The sequence below is a fragment of the Dendrobates tinctorius genome, unplaced genomic scaffold (genome assembly GCF_039654945.1).
Source record: "Dendrobates tinctorius isolate UK_male_01 unplaced genomic scaffold, ASM3965494v1 ptg000266l, whole genome shotgun sequence".
NCBI lineage: Eukaryota > Metazoa > Chordata > Amphibia > Anura > Dendrobatidae > Dendrobates > Dendrobates tinctorius.
In genome coordinates, this window is record NW_027361933.1 from 1,687,663 (window position 1) to 1,697,973 (window position 10,311).

The window sequence follows — 10,311 nt, forward strand, 5'->3', positions numbered from 1 at the left end:
GTATGGTTACAGCGATACCTCATTTAGGTCTTTTTTTTAGGTTTTGTCGGTTTTATGCAATGAAAACTATTTTATATAAAAAATAATTATTTTTGCATCGCTTTATTCTGCGAGCTATAACTTTTTATTTTTTCGCTGATGATGCTGTATGGTAGCTCGTTTTTTGGGGGACAAGCTGACGTTTTCAGCGGTACCACGGATATTTATATGCGTCTTTTTGATCGCGCGTTATTGCACTTTTTGTTCGGTGGTATGATAATAAATCATTATTTTTTGCTTCGTTTTTTATTTTTATTTTTTAAGGGGTTCGCTAAAGGGGTTAACTAATGGGACAGTTTTATAGGGCGGGTGTTTACGGACGCGGCGATACCAAATATGTGTACTTTTATAGTTTTGGTCTATTTTTATTTTCAAAAAATGAATTTATTGGGGAATATTTTTTTTTTTTACTAATTTATTTAGCGATTTTTTTTACACTTTTTTTTTTTTTTTTTAACTTTATTACATTGTCCCAGGTGGGACATCACTATACTGTGACAGATCGCTGATCTGTCACATCACAGATCACTGTGACAGATCAGCGATCTGTCACAGGCACTGCTGCAGACTTCCTCATGCCTGCGCTTTGCAGGCAGTGAGGAAGTCAGCTCCCTACAGGCCCCCGAAGGTCCCCGTCACCATCTTGGATCCAGGGGCCTGTAGGGAAAGAGCCCCCCGCAGCAGCGCTGCACATTGCGCTGCCGTGGGGGGCTCAGGGAAGCACGGAGGGAGCCCCCTCCCTGCCGATGCTTCCCTTTAACCCCCGGTACACCGCGATCGTGTTTGATCGCGGTGTACAAGGGGTTAACGTGTCGGGTGTCGGCTGTGATAATCAGCTGACACCCGGCCGCGATCAGCGGCGCTCACCACGTGAGCGCCGCTGATCGCTATGACATACTATCCCGTCCCTGGGAATTAAGTCCGAGGGCACATGGACGGGATAGTATGTCTCATGGCAGAAAGGGGTTAATCAATAAAGACTAGCGTCATTTGCCATTATTCAGATATATAAGCGCTCCAACCTTAAATAGCACTACAAATAAAGCAAAGAAAAAAGAAAAGAAATGTGAATTCAATGCCATATTTATAGCTTATAGCAAAAGGGACTCACAGTAAACAGATTTATCCATGTAGGTAATAGGGACACCTCTCATTAGCTGGGATAGGTAACCTACACCTAATTGGGGAAGAAAAGTGGTGAACCTTGCTAAAGGCCCCACACTCCACCTCTCCCAAAGAAATGGATCTTTTGATCCGATAAACCACTGGTTCAAATCCCAATACAGGCAAATTCACCACAAAAGAAAAAAGAAAAACTAAATAATAATATAATGCAAAAAATTTTAAACAACAGAAAATTTTAACCCAATTTTTGCGCATATAATATAGTTTTTATTGAAAAATACATGGAATTTTGTTTTCATTCTATACTGGAGTCATGCCTTCCAATATAAGTCTGCTGCCGCATGATCTGACAAAAAAAACAAAAAATAAAAATCTAATATATAAAGCTCAAGTGTGTGTGTGTCTGTGTGTGTGTGTGTGTGTGTGTGTGTGTGTGTGTGTGTGTGTGTGTGTGTGTGTGTGTGTGTGTGTGTGTGTGTGTGTGTGTGTGTGTGTGTGTGTGTGTCCGGGATTGGCATACGCACCGTCGCAGCTACAGCCACAAAATTTGGCACAGTCACACGTCTGGACCCCGAGAGTGTCCTAAGCTATGTTGTGAGGCGAAATTTTAACCCCGCGCATTGCAATTCACCAAACAATTTTGCCCCTATCTACATAATGGGGAAAAAGTGTGTGTGTGTATCAAGCCCCGCCCCTCATTATGATGTCATAATGGTTGCCATGGCGACGCTGATGTCATTATAGGTTGTAAGCCCCGCTGCTCAGTATGATGTCATATTGGTTGACTATGGGATGGAGGATGTGTGATGGGTATATGGGCACTGGACTATGGGATGGAGGATATGTATGACGGGTATATGGGCACGGGACTATGGGATGGAGGATATGTATGACGGGTATATGGGCACTGGACTATGGGATGGAGGATATGTATGACGAGTATATGGGCATGGGACTATGGGATGGAGGATATGTATGATGGGTATATGGGCACTGGACTATGGGATGGAGGATGTGTATGACGAGTATATGGGCACGGGACTATAGGATGGAGGATATGTATGACGGGTATATGGGCACGGGACTATGGGATGGAGGATATGTATGATGGGTATATGGGCACGGGCCTATGGGATGGAGGATATGTATGATGGGTATATGGGCACGGGCCTATGGGATGGGTCATATGTATGATGGGTATATGGGCACGGGCCTATGGTATGGTGGATATGAGTGATGGGTATATGGGCACGGGACTATGGGATGGAGGATAATTATAATTTGTTATAACTAACCACAGTTAGTCACTATGCCCGGGCAGCGCCGGGCTCTTCAGCTAGTTAAAAATAAAATAAATACCTTAAAAATACAACCCAAAATCATAGAGGAGAGACAGTAGCACATAGAAGAATATTTTACAATATTATTATAGAGTGATCTGTAAACGGGCCAGAAATATCAATGATATAATAGTACATTCAGATTTTGGTTCAAAAAAGAAAAATTCTCAGACTACATTGACGGGCAAAGTTAGGTTGGGTTCATTCCCTTGTCTCAATTGTGTGAACTGCACATATATGGAAAAGGCAGTTCCTTTCAACATCCACATACTAATAGGGAAATTAAAATAAATCATTTTTTGACGTGTTCTTCGGAATTTGTAATTTATCTCCTAAAATGTCCATGTAATTTGTACTATGTGGGTGAAACCACTTGTGAACTGAAAGTGAGATTAAATCAACATAGACATAGCATTAGAACAAGACAAGATCTATCGGTATCTAAACATTTTTCGGATTTTAAACATGTGGAAAAGGATCTGAAGTTTAGAGTGATAGACTATATTCCACCTTTGAGAAGAGGTGGAGATAGAACCAAATTACTGAAGATTAGGGAGCTACAATGGATTAAGAAATTAAACACGTTAAAACCTTTTGGTTTGAATGTTGATTATAAGTTACAGATCACTCTATAATGATATTGTAAAAGATTCTTCTATGTGCTACTGTCTCTCCTCTATGATTTTGGGTTGTATTTTTAAGGTATTTATTTTATTTTTAATTTTTATTTTTTTGTTTTTTTGTCAGATCATGTGGCAGCAGACTTAAATTGGAATGCATGACTTCCCTATTGAATGAAAACAAAATTACATGTATTTTTCAATAAAAACTATGTTATATGTGCAAAAATTGGGTTAAAATTCTCTGTTTAAATTTTTTTTTATTAGATTATAATTTAGTTTTTCTTTTGTGGTGAATGTGCCTGTATTGGGATTTGAACCAGTGGTTTATCGGATCAAAACATCCACTTCTTAGGGAGAGGTGGAGTGTGGGACCTTTAGCAAGGTTCACCACCTTTCTTCCCCAATTAGGTGTAGGCTACCTATCCCAGCTAATGAGAGGTGTCCCTATTACCTACTTGCATAAATCCGTTTACCGTGAGTCCCTTTTGCTATCTATCCAATATATAAAGGTGTGTGTGTGTGTGTGTGTGTGTGTGTGTGTGTGTGTGTGTGTGTGTGTGTGTGTGTGTGTGTGTGTCCGGTGTGTGTGTGTGTCCGGTGTGTGTGTGTGTGTCCGGTGTGTGTGTGTGTGTCCGGTGTGTGTGTGTGTCCGGTGTGTGTGTGTGTGTCCGTCCGGTATTGGCATCCGCACCGTCGCAGCTACAGCCACAAAATTTGGCACAGTCACACGTCTGGACCCCGAGAGCGTCATAGGCTATGTTGGGAGGCGAAATTTTAACCCTGCGCGTTCCAATTCACCAAACAATTTTGCCCCTATCTACATAATGGGGAAAAAGTGTGTGTGTATCAAGCCCCGCCCCTCATTATGATGTCATAATGGCTGCCATGGCGACGCTAATGTCATCATAGGTTGCAATGGCGAAGATGCTGTCACAATGGTTGCCATGGTGACGATGATGTCTTAATAGGTTGCAATGGTGACGGTTATGTCACAACGGTTGCCATGATGATGATGATGTCATAATGGGTATATGGGCACAGGACTATAGGATGGAGGATGTGTGATGGGTATATGGGCACTGGACTATGGGATAGTGGATATGTATGATGGGTATGTGGGCACGGGACTATGGGATGGAGGATATGTATGATGGGCATATGGGCACGGGCCTATGAGATGAAGGATGTGTGATGGGTATATGGGCACTTGACTATGGGATGGCGAATATGTATGATGGGTATATGGGCATGGGACTATGGGATGGAGGATGTGTGATGGGTATATGGGCACTCGACTATGGGATGGAGGATATGTTTGATGGGTATATGGGCAAGGGACTATGGGATGGAGGATATGTATATGGGCATGGGACTATGGGATGGTGGATGTGTGATGGGTATATGGGCACAGGACTATGGGATGAAGGATGTGTGATGGGTATATGGGCACGGGACTATGGGATGGAGGATGTGTGATGGGTATATGGGCACAGTACTATGGGATGAAGGATGTGTGATGGGTATATGGGCACTCGACTATGGGATGGAGGATATGTATGATGGGTATATGGGCATGGGACTATGGGATGGTGGATGTGTGATGGGTATATGGGCACAGGACTATGGGATGAAGGATGTGTGATGGGTATATGGGCACTCGACTATGGGATGGAGGATATGTATGATGGGTATATGGGCATGGGACTATGGGATAGCGGATGTGTGATGGCTATATGGGCATGGGACTATGGGATGGCGGATGTGTGATGGGTATATGGGCATGGGACTATGGGATGGAGGATATGTATGATGGGTATATGGGCATGGGACTATGGGATGGAGGATATGTATGATGGGTATATGGGCATGGGACTATGGGATGGAGGATATGTATGATGGGTATATGGGCACAGTACTATGGGATGGAGGATATGTTTGATGGGTATATGGGCATGGGACTATGGGATGGAGATTATGTTTGATGGGTATATGGGCATGGGACTATGGGATGGAGGATATGTATGATGGGTATATGGGCATGGGACTATGGGATGGAGGATATGTATGATGGGTATATGGGCACAGTACTATGGGATGGAGGATATGTTTGATGGGTATATGGGCATGGGACTATGGGATGGAGATTATGTTTGATGGGTATATGGGCACGGGACTATGGGATGGTGGATATGTATGATGGGTATATGGGCACAGTACTATGGGATGGAGGATATGTTTGATGGGTATATGGGCATGGGACTATGGGATGGAGATTATGTTTGATGGGTATATGGGCACGGGACTATGGGATGGTGGATATGTATGATGGGTATATGGGCAAAGCAAAAGGTGGATACTTTGAAGAACCTAGAATATAAGACATATTTTCAAGTTGTTTCACACTTTTTTGTTAATTATATAATTCCACATGTGTTAATTCATAGCTTTGATGCCTTCAGAGTGAATCTACAGTTTTCATAGTCATGAAAATAAAGAAAATTCTTTGAATGAGGTGTGTCAAAACTTTTGGTCTGCACTGTATATATATATATATATATATATATATATATATATCCTACATTTACATGTGTATATACTATATGTGATGTGAGCTACACCTATAGCTACAAAGGTGTATAAAATTACTACTACTATATGCACGGCTGTACCATGTACCTGGACACAACACACATCACCATCTGTACATACTACAACTACACATACTACACATGTACATTCCCACCATTGTGCACGTCTGCAGTAATGCCACAGGGCCCAGGTATAGCCGTGACATCACATGCCTTCCTGTACGTGTGTAGTGTTACAGACAGCAGGCCCGGACAGACAAACACACAATAAGCCCAGGGCAGAAGAACGTACAATGGCCACTTACTAATCTGCAGATAGTGCATCCTAGCGGCTACAGGACCTTTCGTGACGTCATAGACATGTGACCACCACGTAGTACAGATGTTACAAAGCAGCAGTAGGACCTTTGGTGATGTCATGGCTGTGGGCGGAGTCAGGCCTTCCGGAGGATTACTTACATTTCAGGAGCTGCTTTACTCCTAGCGATGATGTCACAGTCATGTGATCAGTCTCCCGCGTGTTACTGATCACATGACCATGACATCATCATCAAAGGTCCTTTAGCCACAAGGAGCTATTTAACCTTACAGGCTTCACTAGTACCACGTGACCCTTACGTCATTACACCGACCAGGGGTAATTGTGTCCCGGACAGCGCAGCGTCAGGTATAGTTTCCGGAAGCAGTGTGACCTAGGCGTGTGTGTCTGCTCATGTCGGGTTTGGTTAGGAGGTTGTCAGTGTGGATGTCATGGCTATAGCATGTGACCGCTGCAGACAGTCACCGGGCTCACTGCTCACCTCAATGTATATGTTATAAGACCACTGATTAGCTGCAGCGGTCATGATGACACTAAAGACTATAGGGAGAGCCACAGAGCAGCAGGGGAAACGTAGGAGTAAAGTTGTTACTTAGCTGTGCAGTGGAGTGTCAGGCGGCGCGTGCTGCCCTGACCATGGAGATTTCTGCGCCTAAGAGATAATATACATTGTAGCTCTGCTGTAGACCACCCCGAGTGGCTCTTCCCAGTGCCGAATGGTCTGCCCCTCTGCGTACATAGAAAAGTGCAGTCTCCAGCTATGGCTCCCGGTCAGATCTACCATGTAGTGCCGGAGCATTGCAGAGAATAATATACCATAGTCTGGGCAGCACGGATCACCTGACAGGTTCCCTTTAACCCCTTCTCCGTTTTTGAGTTTCCATTTTTCGTTCCCCTTCTTCCCAGAGTCATAACTTTTTTATTTTTCCGTCAATATGGCCGTGTGACAGCTTGTTATTTGCGGGACGAGTTGTACTTTTGAACGACACCATTGGTTTTACCATGTAGTTTCTGGAAAATGAGAAAAAATCTCAAGTGCTGTGAAATTGCAAAAAAAGTGCAATCCCACACTTGTTTTTTGTTTGGCTTTTTTGCTTGGTTCACTAAATGCTAAAACTGACCTGTCATTATGATTCTCCAGGTGATTGTGAGTTCATAGACAGCAAACATGTCTAGGTTCTTATTTAAGTGGTGAAAAAAAAGATCTAAAGTTTGAAAAAAAAAAAAAAGTGCAATTTTCTGAGAACTGTAGCGTCTCCGTTTTTCAGGATCTGGGGCTAGGTGAGGGCTTATTTTTTTTGTACGCCGAGCTGACGATTCTATCAATACCATTTTGGGATAGGTACTATTTTTTTATCAACTGTTAATTGCTTTTTATTTCAATGTTGCGGTGACCAAAAAACGTATTTCTGACGTTTTAATTTTTTTCTTTGTCTTTATGCCTTTTACCAATCAGATGTTTTAGATTTTGATATATTAGGCATTTCTGAAATCGGCGAAATCAAATATGTGCATTTCTTTTCTTTATTATTTTATTTTGAATGGGGCAAAAGGGGTAGATTTGAACTAAAATAAATAAATATATATATATATATATTATTTAACATTTTTTCTTCACTTTCTTCAATAGCAGAAGCAGGCTATGTGCCCAGGATCCAGAACTAACAGTGCCTTCCATTGAACGCAGGTGAATCTACATGTGATCACTGAACCGTGCGGATTTACCGCATTCAATACATTCTATTGATGAAATTTCTGTTGCGGAGTCTAGCGCGCCTCCAAGAAAAATTGACATGCTGCGGTCTGGAGAGAGGCACCTCATGTCAGTGTCCGCTGTAACATTGGTATGTCTGACACTGGAGCCGACATTATCCAATCACCTTTTTTAGCTATAGAAAACTAAAACAGCAAGCTTTTTCTGATCCTGCAGTCTAATCTCATTATGTTATTGCATCACATTTTTATGCTATCTGCCTGCAAATTTTTATTTTCCAATCTACTTTCTAATGAGTGAAATTGAAGGTGCATTTTGTTGTGTTTCACCCATAGGGCAGGAAAGCTGTCATTTCAACGTAGGAGGTAAAATGCCAGTCTTAGGCTACTTTCAGATTTGCGTTCGGAGAAGGCACAGGGCCGCCGCTAAACTTCGCCCCCGGCTGCGCCTCCTCCGGTCAGCTCCTCCTTTGATCGCATGACACTGCATGTGATCAGCGTACCCTATAGTAAGCATTGGGTACGCTGGCCGTGCGCTGGGCTGATTTTTGCCGGCGCTTGAGCCCTTTTAGCGCTGCGCAGAGCGCACAAAAACGCACTATATATCGGCATGGCCTGCGTACCCAATGCTAAAGATAGGGTATGCATGCCGATTTAGGCAGAGCTTCACGGAGGAAGTCCGCAGCTCCTCCATACGCTAGTGTGAAGCTAAAACACAAACAAAAAGCACAGAATGACAAATGTGCAGAAATACCTTGCAGTAAGATATATGACAGTAGTCAGCAAGTGCTGATAAAAGGTAACAACAAATACAGGGTATTTAGTCGATACGTTTTTTTGCAAAAAAATGTATGCCAAGCTGCTCCACCTCATCAAGGTAACCCGTATTGAAGCAGTCCCTATCTAATGTATTTAAAACCTGAACATATGAACAGAGTCTAAATGAGCAGGATTAAGACTACTTCAATACAGGTTACCTTGACGAGGTGGAGCAGCTTGGCATACATTTTTTTGCAAAAAAAGTATCGACTAAATACCCTGTATTTGTTGTTACCTTTTATCAGCACTTGTTGACTACTGTCATATGTCTTACTGCAAGGTATTTCTGCACATTTGTCATTCTGTGCTTTTTGTTTGTGTTTCAGTCAGTGGGTGGTGTGAACATTGTCCAACAGACTTGTTCACATTTGTGCATGTCACATGTGTTTTTAAGCTAGTGTGAAACTAGCCTAAGACTGGGTCAGGACAGTCGTAATTCACAGTCTATACAGACCACAATGCTTGGACTGATCACACGTCTTCAGACCCAAGCATACAGCCTCCTAGACACATACAGTACAGACCAAAACTTTGGACACACCTTCTCATTCAAAGAGTTTTCTTTATTTTCATGACTATGAAAATTGTAGATTCACTCTGAAGGCATCAAAACTATGAATTAACACATGTGGAATTATATAATTAGCAAAAAAGTGAAACAATTGAAAATATGTCTTATATTCTAGGTTCTTCAAAGTAGCCACCTTTTGCTTTGATTACTGCTTGGCACACTCTTGGCATTCTCTTGATGAGCTTCAAGAGGTAGTCACCGGAAATGGTTTTCACTTCACAGGTGTGCCCTGTCAGGTTTAATAAGTGGGATTTCTTGCCTTATAAATGGGGTTGGGACCATCAGTTGTGTTGTGCAGAAGTCTGGTGGATACACAGCTGATAGTCCTAGTGAATAGAATGTTGGCTGCTTTTTTTCTTGCCCTAATACAAATTCTATGTAAAGAAAAGCGAGGGGCCATCAAAGAACACAAGGAATGGACATTAGACCAGTGGAAATCTGTGCTTTGGTCTGATGAGTCCAAATTTGAGATCTTTGGTTCCAATCACCGTGTCTTTGTGCGACGCAGAAAAGGTAAAAAAAAAAAAAAACAATTTTGATCAAAATTATGTTTACTAAATACCCTTATTATTATTATTATTACCTTTATGCATTATTTGCAGTATATTTTTTACTTTTAGTTCAGGATATTTGTGTTTTTTGCTTTCTGACGCAGAAAAGGTGAACGGATGGACTCTACATGCCTGGTTCCCACCGTGAAGCATGGAGGAGGAGGTGTGATGGTGTGGGGGTGCTTTGCTAGTGACACTGTTGGGGATTTATTCAAAATTGAAGGCATACTGAATCAGCATGGCTACCACAGCATCTTGCAGCGGCATGCTATTCCATCCGGTTTGCGTTTAGTTGGACCATCATTTATTTTTCAACAGGACTATGACCCCAAACACACCTCCAGGCTGTGTAAGGGCTATTTGATCAAGATGGAGAGTGATGGGGTGCTACGCCAGATGACCTGGCCTCCACAGTCACCAGACCTGAACGCAATCGAGATGGTTTGGGGTGAGCTGGACCGCAGAGTGAAGGCAAAAGGGCCAACAAGTGTTAAGCATCTCTGGGAACTCCTTCAAGACTGTTGGAAGACCATTTCCGGTGACTACCTCTTGAAGCTCATCAAGAGAATGCCAAGAGTGTGCAAAGCAGTAATCAAAGCAAAAGGTGGCTACTTTGAAGAACC

At 42.5% G+C, this 10,311-nt stretch overlaps 1 protein-coding gene across 3 annotated transcripts in view; it reads right to left on the reverse strand.

Moving 5' to 3' along the window:
• Positions 1–6,162, reverse strand: part of LOC141069563 (gastrula zinc finger protein XlCGF66.1-like) — a 168,607-nt gene extending 162,445 nt beyond the window's left edge. Inside the window, exon 1 of one of the 3 annotated variants that reach the window (XM_073559231.1) lies at positions 6,021–6,162. The gene's annotated coding sequence lies outside the window, so the exon portion shown is untranslated. Of the gene's footprint in view, positions 1–6,007 lie in introns of all 3 variants that reach the window. The other 2 variants (XM_073559229.1, XM_073559230.1) reach the window with 2 other exon arrangements.
• Between the last annotated feature and the right edge of the window lie 4,149 nt (positions 6,163–10,311).